This window comes from Harmonia axyridis, chromosome 4 (assembly GCF_914767665.1).
Source record: "Harmonia axyridis chromosome 4, icHarAxyr1.1, whole genome shotgun sequence".
Classification (NCBI taxonomy): Eukaryota; Metazoa; Arthropoda; class Insecta; order Coleoptera; family Coccinellidae; genus Harmonia; species Harmonia axyridis.
This window is the reverse complement of record NC_059504.1, coordinates 26,446,277-26,459,285: the sequence shown is the minus strand read 5'-3', so window position 1 is coordinate 26,459,285 and position 13,009 is coordinate 26,446,277. Positions and strand designations below refer to the sequence as shown.

General features: G+C 32.5%; 1 protein-coding gene across 2 annotated transcripts in view; it reads left to right on the top strand.

Moving 5' to 3' along the window:
• The first annotated feature begins 307 nt into the window (after window positions 1–307).
• LOC123677500 overlaps window positions 308–13,009 on the top strand; it is a 39,843-nt gene continuing 27,141 nt past the window's right edge. The window contains exon 1 of one of the 2 annotated variants that reach the window (XM_045614050.1): window positions 308–464. The gene's annotated coding sequence lies outside the window, so the exon portion shown is untranslated. Of the gene's footprint in view, window positions 465–1,539; window positions 1,688–13,009 lie in introns of those variants that run through there. The other variant, XM_045614051.1, reaches the window with a different exon arrangement.

Genomic DNA, 13,009 nt, shown 5'->3' with positions numbered 1-13,009 from the left:
GAAACTATATGAAAACATTCCTAAGAAAAGTATTCACATTCAGTTCTGAATTTTATTCCTCAGAAAAATTATAATGGAGTTGGTATAAAAAAATTAAAAAAAGTTATTTCCATCATAGGTAGATATCATGCCATGACAGTGATCGTTTCTTTAGCATACATAGAAATAGATGAACTTATAGCGACTATAATTACAGACTTCATCATCAGAGTCACAGTTAGATTGTTCTCGGTTAATTCCTTTTTGTCGGCAAACTTATATAGGAAAAATCAACCGATATTCTGTACATGGTCATTGAACATCCTCATAGTGGGATGAAAGAACTATCCCACCATATATGTTGAAACGCTAGCCTCAATATATAGCTCTACGATTTTGTACAAAGAAAGATTTTATGTTCAACTGTGCAAACTAGTGTGAGTGGGTTTTGATCTCTAGTTGTACACTCACTGGATTTATTGAAGGTTAGTTCTTACTACAGAGCATTTAGGAACTGACTAGAGATGACAGTGTTCGATTTCTTAAATGAACTGATGAATAGTGAAATTATTATATTTTCCCACAATTTCTATAGTATACATAGTGATTTTTTTCAAGAATCCTTCAATCAGTTAAAGTAATCATCTAATTAATCAATTTATCTTATTTTTGGATATTCTCATGGTGCCTTATAATTGACAATTCTCTGTAATTACTTCATTTTCTTATGTCGTGTTCTCCAGTAAACATCTTCTCTGAATGAATGAAGCCTACGAATATATTGATCAATTGTAAAAATTCAGAATTATAAGAGAAACATTCAGAATTTATTTGATTACAGTGGCGTACCTAAGGGGGGGAATAGGCGGATATATATACCCCCCAGCAGGAATATCCATTATATGTAATAACCTTATATATCACAATCTCATTATGAGTAAGCGAACTTCTTAAGAAATCTGCTTCAAAAGAAGCTTTATATCCACCTCCCCCCCAGGCTTATGTCTGGGTACGCCACTGTTTGATTATGATATACATTGACAGATAATTAAGGAAATAATTGCTGGAGGATTGACAGCCATGAATCGTGTCATCATTCTAAGAATGATAATAATAATAAATAATGGTTATATTCCAAACTTCGAAAGGTCTCTCCCTTTATGAAATTTGAACCGATTGTAATAATACTTCGGAAATTGCACTATTCAGGTATATTTCATAAGAAGAAAGAGTCTTTCGAAGACAATTTAAAATAATACACACAAAAACTTAACATTCATTTTTTTCTTCAATTTACGGCTTTGAATAAACATTATTATTATTATTATTATTATTATTATTATTCTTCAAGTGAACTTACATGCACACACTGGGTAAGCTTCCGATGAACTAAGGTGATATCAATATTCTTTTATTTTTACATAAACATACCTGTCGAATGTATTATTTAATAATTCTCAAATCTAGAAATCAAAAACTTTCAATATTATTTATTTCTGCATCCGAATTTGGTGATTGTTAGCATGGTAGTACCGTACTTGCATCAAATCGAAAACTTCCCACCATGATCTGAGAAAATTGACTCATATATAGCTAGGTGGTTCTTTCGTGAGATTCAGTGTTTACCTGTAATATAATCGAGGTTTCATCTGTTGTGTGGATGTGGGAGTGTTTTCGCTTTCTACTTCATTCATAGGACTTGTTAAATGTAAGTAGTGCCAAGAGCGCGGCTTATTTCGCTGTTATATAAGTCCTTTTCGGATCAGTTGTTCTCTCAATTCTTCTTTCAATTGGCTTATAAGAAACTAATTGTACAATACTGGAATGAGGTGAATGATTCATCTACTCCTTGATTTTTCAAAAATTATTGTTCTTATTCGCAAGGGGGAAATTGAATATGCATTGAAAATTGAATGATATTTCAGCACAAATGACATTATATGTAGGTTATGTCGATTTATTATTATAAATACATAAAATTTTTCGTATATTCAATTAAATATGTAGGAAAATCACATAATTTTGAACATCTTATATATTATTTCGTCCCTTTCTAAATCCTATAAAGCATCCAGTAGTTTCAAATAGAGAATATTTTACTTTCTCTTCGTATAATCTTCAAACATTAGGATTATTCAACAATTTTCTCATATTATTTTCAATTATTAAGGTAATAAAATTTCGGCGGTCAAATTTTCGAAAATTCTTGACGGAGAATGTCCACTAACGATCTCAAACAAGACAATCAATTGCTGAACATACCTTGGGTATTTCAAGTTTCTTGATGGTCCTGTTCAGGAGTTGAAACATTTACGGACGGACTGTCGAAACCAAATATGTATTACAAACTGTCTTCGTAACGCGCAATATATTTGGGGAAATACCGTTCAGAACTTACTCTGAATGAGGGATCAAGATATCAGGCATTAGGTAATTGTACAAACAAAACTAGATAATATGAGGAATGATTTCGAATTCTATGAAAAATTGTGGTGATTTCTTATCCCTCCAAAAGAATTAAACAGGTATTACACATTAACAAAAACATCATTTATCGAATTGAGGAATGTTTTATTTAGAGATGTTATAATGTTTAATGCTTTCTATTCCTACTCTCCTAAGCCTCTGTGAGACCTTGAAGTAGCTTAGAGATTATACAAATTTGGAATTGCATCTCGGATTCCTCACCACAGAATTCAAGGTATTCGTGATTTCAAATCGAAATTGACAAGTTTGTGGGTTTTTTTTGACCAAAACTGACTAATGGCTCAATTTTTTGTATTATTTTGTGATTGGAATAATTTTTAACGATTTTTTAACCTTTTAGGGTAGAGGAAATTATCGAGTTCGTAATATCCATCGAGATTTCTTTGGAGTTTCAACAAAAACTGAATTTTTGGCCTGTTGTGTTTGTTTATATTTAGAATTTTGTATTTGACATGACTAAACTATCGAAATAGAACAAAATAATATTCCCTCAAAATTTATTGAGGAGTGGTATTGATTATTGAAGTGTATATAAAATTGTTACTGTGAAAATATTTGGTTTTTAACTCAAAGTTACACAGGCTATTTTTTTTTTCATAAAATTATGCCAATAATTAACTTTTCTCCCTTCTGTTTATCCATATTTCTCATCAACCTGTGAATACCAGGTAATCAAGGGGGTTAACTATCTGCAGTGGAACTACCAGATTCATTATATTATTGTAGTTTGAAGTTTTTCCTCAATTTTCAAACGAATATAAATCAATAAATACTCCATAAATCTCCAAAATACTTTCAAGTACCGGTTTCTCATTGGATAAATCTCAAAATCATCATAAAAACAAGAACCTTCGAAAAAAGGATGGCCTAAAATTACCCCATCTCTCTCATTTTTTACCCTTTTTTACACTCTTTGAGCCGAATTGGCGAAACTATTTGTCCCTTTCATTCCTCTTTTCAGTTCACTGACTTTACCCTAGAACATGCTATCAAAATAGACCAATTGGGCATATGCAACTTATAATTCATCTTTTTGTTACTATTTTCGAAGAGAATTTTGAAAAATATTGCTGATTAACGGGTTTTCTACTCATCATGTAATATCAACTCGTATAAAAAATCATATAATATCGTACGGTGTTCGAATTCATGGTTTTTTTCAGAATTCCAAGATGATTTTCAAAAATTCATATCTACAAAACAATAAAATTTATGGTATCCCATACCCAGTATGATCGTAGCATGTTCCATCACATGTTCTCAATTTCATAATTGTTTGTTTCCAAGCTTCCCAAAACTGTTTTTAAATTGAATATTCCATTCGTTGCATTAGGATATTTTGGTTTTATATATTAAAACAAGAGAATTAGAAATTTCAATGTGCCGAAATTAAATTGCATTGTTTCCCCAAATCTTGAATGAATTACTTATTCGCAGTTTCTCATATTAGGTATATGGAATTCGTCAATGAAATTGGGAAATTTTCAAGAAAAAAATAATCTGAAGTAAAGTTCATCAATTTATCTAGTAATAATTTCAAACAGTTATATAAGTTTAAGATAAAAACTGAAAATTCAACCAACAAAGTTATTACTGCACAATAATATAAATCTACAAACAGTATTCATAAACGGGTAGATCACTTCGATTTGGTTAACCTTTCAATGTTCAATGAATAACAACTGATTATTGCACAGAGTCTAACGTAATATGTTGCAAAATTGAACAGGATTAGCCTCATTATCACCCTTAAATTGATGAATGACAGACGAAGATTTCTCTATAATTTACACGTTTTGGAATCTATACTTAATCGAATATATTCTTAAAAAAACTAAACGATAAATACGCTTGAATAGACCTTTAACAAGGACTAATGGAAATACGAAATCTTAAGTGTTCGAAAGCGGATATGATAGATGACCAAAAAATATCCATGATGATATCTAGGTACATAAGTGTAAAGAATTACCATTGTTTGAGGTCACCGTCAAGGTGAAGAATTATGAATGCAAATTGATATAGAAGAAAATTCAATAGACGTTAGGATTGTTACATAAATAATGATTCGATAAGAAATAATTTGATCTCATTTCATGAATTCATTGAAATAAAAAAGAATCGGTCATTAATGATTCAGAAGTCAGTTTGTGTCCATAAGTACAAAGGAAAGTGAATTTTCGTGGAAACCTAAAATTCGAAATGTTATCCTAATATTACAAATATTCTTTAGAAAAATTTGAAAAAGATGACAAGATGCTCTCTCGTACAAAGAATTTGTACTTTTTTGAATTTAATATTTCTTACATCTCATCATCATCATCTAAATATGCTCTTAGTAAACACAACGTTGCAAGGTACGATGATTTTTCAAAAAGTTGATATTTTTTTTCAGAACATAATCGCAGAGAAAAACTCTGAGATTTAGGTAATACACAAAAATTATAAATATGTTTTCAAGTTATTATACCCGCTGTCGGATAATCAAGAAAAATCCAGTCGAACAAAACTAGATATAAAATTTTTTAATCAGAATAGTTTTGTAAGTTAATTCACGGAAATATTGTGTATAAAAGATTCTGAAGTATTCACGTCCATGTGATAAATTGCTCAATTGTGTATAAATTTTTAGAAATTCTTCTCAGTTGCCTCTAGTCCTAGTCTGGTGATGCAATTGTCGTTTTGTATGCAGAATTTTATCTCGACCCAATTCACAGTTTTCAGGTCTTTCCTTTCAAGAGTTATAGTTTTCGGACGATCAGACGATTTCGTGTCAGAATTTCATCGTAACGAAAAAATATATCGCTCCGTTTAGTGAACAAGCGTTCGAAAATATCAGACGAAATACTCATTTTATTTTCCAAAAGGTTTCATGGAAAATAATAAACATACACTCCCAATAAAAGCTAGAGTAAGGATTGAATCATTCAAATACTTAACTGAAAAAGATTTTGTTTATTCTAATGAAAGAATAGATTCACATATTTTCTCAAAAGGATAAGCAATTTTTTTTTAAACCAGGACATGAACGAATCGATCGAATATGTTTCTCATTTTGTGAAAGCATTTTCGGTAATCTAAACTGGTTGACAATGACCTGGAGTATTCAGATGATGAAGGTTCTACAACTAACACACAAGTATTTTTGCCAAGACGTGAAAGGTTTCGAAAATTTAAAACTACAAAAATTTTTCATGAAATAGTCTATTCTGCTCATAAATATTAATGAACCTCCACAGCATCCTTATGAGATGAGAAATTACTTTAGTGCGATCTTCATGAGAATTCGATAAATTGAAGAAGCCGGTATTAAAACCAAGGACGACTTCATCCTATTGAGAAATCTTTTTGAATATAGTTACAAGACGGATCTTCCTTCACGGACTTTGGAAACAAGGTTGTAGTTGATCCATTTTTAGGTGAAATCCTGCCGAGAGTCAGAGTAGTGAAGAGGGATTAACAAAGGTTGCGTATTTCAGGTTGCCAAAAGATTGGTGCCGTTTTGTTAAATAAATTGAATAATAAGTAATATATTATTAATTGATACCTCATGTTGTAAAGGGTGTCTGAACATACTCTTACCAGAGGAAGAGTAGGACCCTAGTAGCTTTCTGAGGAAATGCAGAAAGCTACTAGGGTGAGTTTGCGTATTCATGGAAATAATGAAACCATCATCAGAACCACCTTTTTGGTGAAATTTATTGATACTTGGCATGTTATTGACACATGCATACATTCAGCTTGAATAAGCGGTATCACTTAGATGCATAGAATACCTGGTGTGTCTACTTATAGCTGTAAAACTTTCAGACAAAGCGGGAGATTTTTCGGATTTATACCTACTTGATTTCGAGGGATCGCGGGCTTTTCAGATGGCGCATACATCGTTTACATTTGACATTTCTCGACTCTTGTGAAACAAGGGCGTAGATCTTTTTTTTCTTGGGGAGGAATAATCGAAAAAAAATTTTTGACGACAACTTTTATTCATATCTGTAATGTTAGAAAAAGAAGTTTGATAATGAAGTTTGAACCAAATTACTCGAAATAATTTTTGTTGTTACTAATTCAGTTGTGCTTACCTTGTTCTCAAATAAGAGTTACGAAGGAAAATGAGAAATTACTTTGATAATTTTGAGAAAAAAAGTTTCATGAATATGAGCCCACAAAGGCTTTGCTTTCAATATACAGGTTGTTTCTAGTGTGTCGTACAGTTTATCAAATATTTATTAATCTTCGCTACAGATTAGGTAAATAAATACCAAAACTTATAATTAATGCATTCATTAGAGCTTACTAGCTGGATCTTCATAATAATTTGGATTTTCCTGAGGATTACTAGAGATTTTTCTCGAAATCGATAGCAGATACGACAAAACTATAACAAACCAAAAAGTATAGTAATGGACCAGAGTTTTTTTTCTACATTTTTCTAAACTAACAGCCATTCACCAAAATATAGTTTTGAAGGAAGGAAGCAGGCATCCTTCCAGAAAATATATCACCCTGTAGATTTGCATTCAAAATTAGCATATCACATAGTGAAAACTTTAAACTGAAATATCTATGGCCAATTCATATTAAATATCTTGTGAAGGGAAGGTTATACGAGAAAATAACTTGAACTTCAACACATGTATCTCAAAACAAAATGTTTGGGGACTCATGCTATAGGACTTTTTTTCTTAAAATGATCCGGAAATCTGTCATTTTCATTTGTATCTCCAATTTAGGAGCACCGCGTAATTACCCCTAGTATCCCCCTATTTCTACGCTCTTGTCGTGAACTTTGAGTATAGAACAATAATATTTTATATTCTATGGTCTGTCATTATATTCCATTCATTTGAGTAAAAATTCGATATGAACTGAATTGTAATTTATTGTGAATGTTTGCAGTGTCTAAAATCAGTATTTCCTTTTTAAACGGCACCAGGCAGATGCGGGAATTCGAAAAATTTTAAAGAGCGCCACCTTACAGCACTCTGGTGAAGCACACCACCAAAGCAACAGGTGGGTCTCTCAAAAAGTCTGAAACAAAATCGAATCAGTAAACACACCAGGTATTCTATGCATCTTAGGTATCACTCAAAGTTGTCACATCTATAGTCCATTCAGGAATTATTGACATCGAAGTAGGCCTTGAACGTCTAGTCGCGGCTTTATTTCTAGTTATAAAAATATCACTAAAAATTGCAGTGATCCATCATAGAAATGATCAGTTTATATTATTTTCATGATTTTGTATTCCAAAGATCCCAAATTTTCTAAATTACGAAGGGGCGCATACAGTCATGATTTCAGTGGCGACGCTAGGGGGGGCAGGGGAGGCCCGGGCCTCCCTAAAATTCTGATGGCCCCCGTAAAATTTGACATACTAAGGCTAAAAGATTGGCAGAACTATAATTTCGCTTTACTTCGGCCCCCCTCAAAAAAAATCCGACCCCTTCTTGACCACCCCTGTTTTTGAAAACTGGCGTCGCCACTGCATGATTTCATGAAATGGAATTCAGGTTCTATAATGTGAAAATATAGTAGAATGCTACCACATTTCAAGGAAATCCAATGAAGAGATACCAAATCCTTAAAGAATCGCCAATGGAAGATCATTATTTATTGAAACTGTTCTTGACATAAATGATTGATTAAACTTATATGAAAAATATAGATACTATTTGTACATTTAAGTTTTCTATTTTTTATTGAAATGCTTTTATACTATTTACTTTTAAATTACATTAAGTATTTTGCCCAACAGCTTTGGTTCACTCACCAAAAGCATTTTTGCATGAAATTATTTTTAATTTGTGAATTTTAAAATTCTATTGTATTCCGTTATTATCTTTTAGTGGTTAAGAGGTGAAGAAATTCTTAAATTTACTCGTCTGAATGTATATTTTTCGATTAAATACTCAGTAAAATTTCTATAAAGCAATTAGAATTTATTAGATTCTTGGATTACTCATTGAAGAACAAAAACAGATAAAATTATACTTAATTTCAAAATAGAATATAAATAAACTATAGATGCAATGCCAAGACTTTGTTTACAAATCTTTTTCATACTTCTTGATATAATATAACTTCAGTCATGCTCCATGAATTTTAGAAATTCATCATTTGAGCTGTGAACACATTATTCCAATTATCTGCGGAAAAGGTATTAATTTAGCAACCCAATTATAAAATAATTCTCCCTTCATAGATTTATATTATCCTCATGATCACCACTGTCAAAACAAAATATCCAGTGCTCCTTCTACTTTTACCCTGTATCATTGTACATACTTGAATCATTGAATATACTTGAAAAACTTTTTGTTTTCTTTCTAGAGTTCACTGTTGAATAAGACTGCCATTTTCAAATAATCAAGTTTCCTCCAGATAAATGAATTTCACATTTTGTTGCAAATATTCACTGTATTCACCATAAAATCGTACTCAACTTATTATATTTTTCTGTTTATCAATAAGAATTTTCCTTTTATTAACTGTTTTGAGCTTGTAACCTATTAATTTTATGTGATGTTGTCTTTGATTGATTAAAATCCAGATGCTTTTCGGTCAAATTTTATCCAGACTGATAAATTGGTTGCTTTTGGTAACAGTTAAATCATTCAATAATTCTTTGAAGGTGAAATGGTATTGAACAGGTTTTCTTCAATTAAAAATCCAGGCTGTTATGATTTGAATTCTCCTTTTTTCAAAAAGTACTGTGAGAAACACTCAAGTAAACTAATCAATGTGTGTTTGAAATTGATACAACTTTTCAGTTTCAAAATTTCTTGGATCGAAACCAATAACACAAACAAACTGAACAATCTAACCTACTGTAAATGACATTTCCAACGCCAACCCGAAATCTGCAATTCAAAATGTTACTGAATGATCCAGTACCAACTAAATTTCGATTTTCCACAGCCACCCGGGATGTCAATAATTCCTGAATGGACTATATAACATTCTTCTTTTATGAATTTTTGAAATCGGACAAAGTTCGAAAATTTTTATTTATTCATATCAACATGACTGAGATAATAATCATAATCATAATTTATTATTCTCTATATCAAGATATATGCAGACGTCATGAAAATATAACAACATATAAGGTATATATAACAAGTATACATTAAAAATACAATAATTACATTATAGACTAGATTTAATAGAAATCATGTAAAAATATCACTGTCTAAGAATTCCTGCACACTAAGGAAAGTAGTCTTCAACAGCATCTTTTTCATCTGCAGACTGAATCGCTTTTCATCCAACCTCTTGAAAGCATTCGAAACTCTATAATAAAAAAACAGGTCTCCAATGGTCAATTAACTGTTGGGATGAGGTAAGTTGATGGTAAGGTATCTCTAGAGCAGATTTATTTCTTGTATCAAAGGCAGGTCTGTTCATATTTCTTGGAAATTGTTCAATACTTTGGTGAATATATTTCAAACAGGCTAGGATATACATGCTTCATATTGTAAGTATCCTTGAAACAAACGAACTCCTACAGCTGCCTTTGCCTTGAAGACCGCAACGTGTTCTAATATAGGCTAAAGAATGAAAATTAGCGAAATATGCTAACCCAGCTCATGAAAGTGAAGTGCTCATCTTTATTCTACGAATCGAAAAAACCACCGCTGACAACTTTCTGGTTAAGACATCTATATGGGTTTTCCAACCCAACTTACTCTCTAGATGTAGTCCGAGTAACTTTATAGGGGATACTTCTTGAGTTGCATGTGAAAGCAGAACAAAAGGTCCAGACCATCAACCGCGATTATTATATAGCGTTATTGGATCTTTTAAAGGATGAAATCGTTAAACTTTCCCATTTGAAGAAAAAAAGCTGTTTCATCAAGACAATGCGCCGTGTCACAAATCACTGAAAACAATGGCAAAATTGCATGGATTGGGCTTCGAATTGCATCTGCATCCATCGTATTCGCCAGATCTGGACCCAGTGACTTTTTCCTGCTCTGAGACCTCAAAAGAATGCTAGCTGGAAAGATATTTAGCGCCAATGAAGAAGTAATCGCCGAAACTGAGGGCTATTTTGATGTGAAAGACAAATCGTACTACAAAAATGGTATCGAAAAGTTGGAAGATCACTGTATAGCCCTCGAAGGCTATGTTGAATAATAAAATTGGATTTTGCCAAAAATGTGTTTTACTATGCTAGACCGGGGACTTTTCAATTGACCTGTTAGAAAGGTAGCAACTGAAATTGTATTCCCACCTCACCTCCTGATATTGCAAAACCTCATTCTCCTGATTTTGCAAAAAATGTTTACAATCTGTCATAAAAAAACTGATGTATTTCATCGACAGAAATATTTGACTTCAAGTACCATCAGCAAATAGAAAATTAATACATGATATCAGAAGATTCATTCTTCGCGAGATTCATCAATAACCCTAATTGAAATAGCACAAGAAACCAATTATAAATAAACGTTCGAGACTTTTTCTGAATGAACTTAGTTTTTTAATTTTAATTTCTGTGCAAAAAGGTTATCATAAATAAAACAAAATGTTTTTTTCAAATGTCTACAGCGAAAACAAAATTCCACCTGAAATTGATGATATATAATGAAATAAATATATGGGTTGTTGCAACCATTATTCTGTAAGCACTAAAGATGAAATCACGAATTCAATTGTAGTTTCCCACTGTTGCAATAAATCGCTACAGTGTTTTTTGCGAGAGAAGACGCCGGCAATTGGTGATTTCATTCTAAGATCGATGAATTGCACTAATAACCCAATTACATAAATAAAAGGTTCTCACAATGAATTGAGGTTTTCAGACAAAATAGTTAACCTGTCTTGAACCTGACGGAACTGGAGGCCACATTCCTCGAAAATCTACCAGATTAAAGATGCTGTTACAAAATTGTTTCTTCATAAGCGCCGCCAAGAATTCGCGTCTTGTGTAGGAGAAAGTGTATTGAATAATTAAGGAGCCAGAATTGGAACGAAAGAAATCCTGATTGCTCTGTCGAAAATCAACATGACGTTCTGCGAAAATCATTGCACTGATCATGATTTGTGTTGTTCTGGCCGAGTTCTAAATGATTTATATTCTAATCATTATTATTATTATTGGACAGTCAAATAATAGTGCAATGCTGCAGTCTCTCCCAGTTTTTAGGATAGACAACACGGGATCCACGAAACTTTGATCGAATGATGAACTCGTTGTTTTAAGTTAGAAATCTTGAATAGATCCAAAACGAATGAAGTAGAACATAAAAATGATTTGATACTGACAGTTATCAAAGATCAATGGCTACTATTTCAAACTATTCACTAGAGCAAGATCCCAGATCGACCATAAGGTACTTATTTTTTTTATTGAAGAAATGTATCGAATCGAATAATATTGTCATATATATACATATACATACATGAACTTTGTGTGTTCCGGATTGGAGCGCGTCTAATATTTTGTCGTGTTCGACGTTCAGTCGCCTCAAAGAACGGAAGACCTGGGGAGTAGGCAGATTGAGACCCCGGCGTAAAGTCAACGTTTCTTGAGAATGGCTCCAAAATCTTAGCCGAAACGTCGAACAGTACAAAATATCAGACGCGGTCCAATCCGGAACACACAAAGTTCAAATATTTCCTACCGCGGAAACCTATCCGAACACATTTCACGCCTCTACGGAGAGGATATTTTGAAATCTCCCAGAATTTATCCTTCCTCCTAATTCGTAGATCCAAACTTCTCTGTGACTTAACATTCCTCAAGTCATGCCGAGACAACAAGGTCATTCCTACAAATTTTCGATTAAAACACTAAGACGGTTCACCTTCAACCGTAAACATCCTCGCAAAGTGCAGTCATGCCTTAATCCGGAAAACCATCCACAACATCAGACGAAATCTAGATACAACCAACTCGTCACTTTATCATCATTTTGGAATTTTATCGCTTGCTAACATACATCCTATTATCTGGGACACTTATCTTAGAATCTCTATCGGAAAGGCAGATCATATAAGTGCAAAAAAGATCAATACCCAGAAGAAAAAACTGTTTTTCCTTCTCCAGCACAATGGTGTGATTCGAAAAACTTTCATCGTGGTGATTTGCTCGATCAAATCATTTATGTGTTCAATTTTAGTTCGTTTTTGACACGTTTTTGACTATTTCAAACCACAATCAACGAGTTGTTCTATCAATCAAAATTTTATGAAACCCTTCACTTTGCATGGTTATAACATCAAAATTGGAAGAATATAGAAATATATTTTTCCTACAACTGCTATGAAAAGTAGCGTATTCTTCACATCTTACTCAATTTCAAAACTATGTATTGCTAATACTGTGGGAAATATTATTCCCCACGACAGTTTGCGCACACCTCGCTTGGTAGACCAATGAAATTGGGCTTTTGAGTCGTTTTTATGGAAACGCAATAAATTAGCACATACTGTCAACGAAGGTCATTTTTAAGATGCATAGAAAACCTGGTGTGTCTACTTATACCTGTAAAACTTTCAGAAAAAACGGGAGATTTTTCAGATTTATACCTAC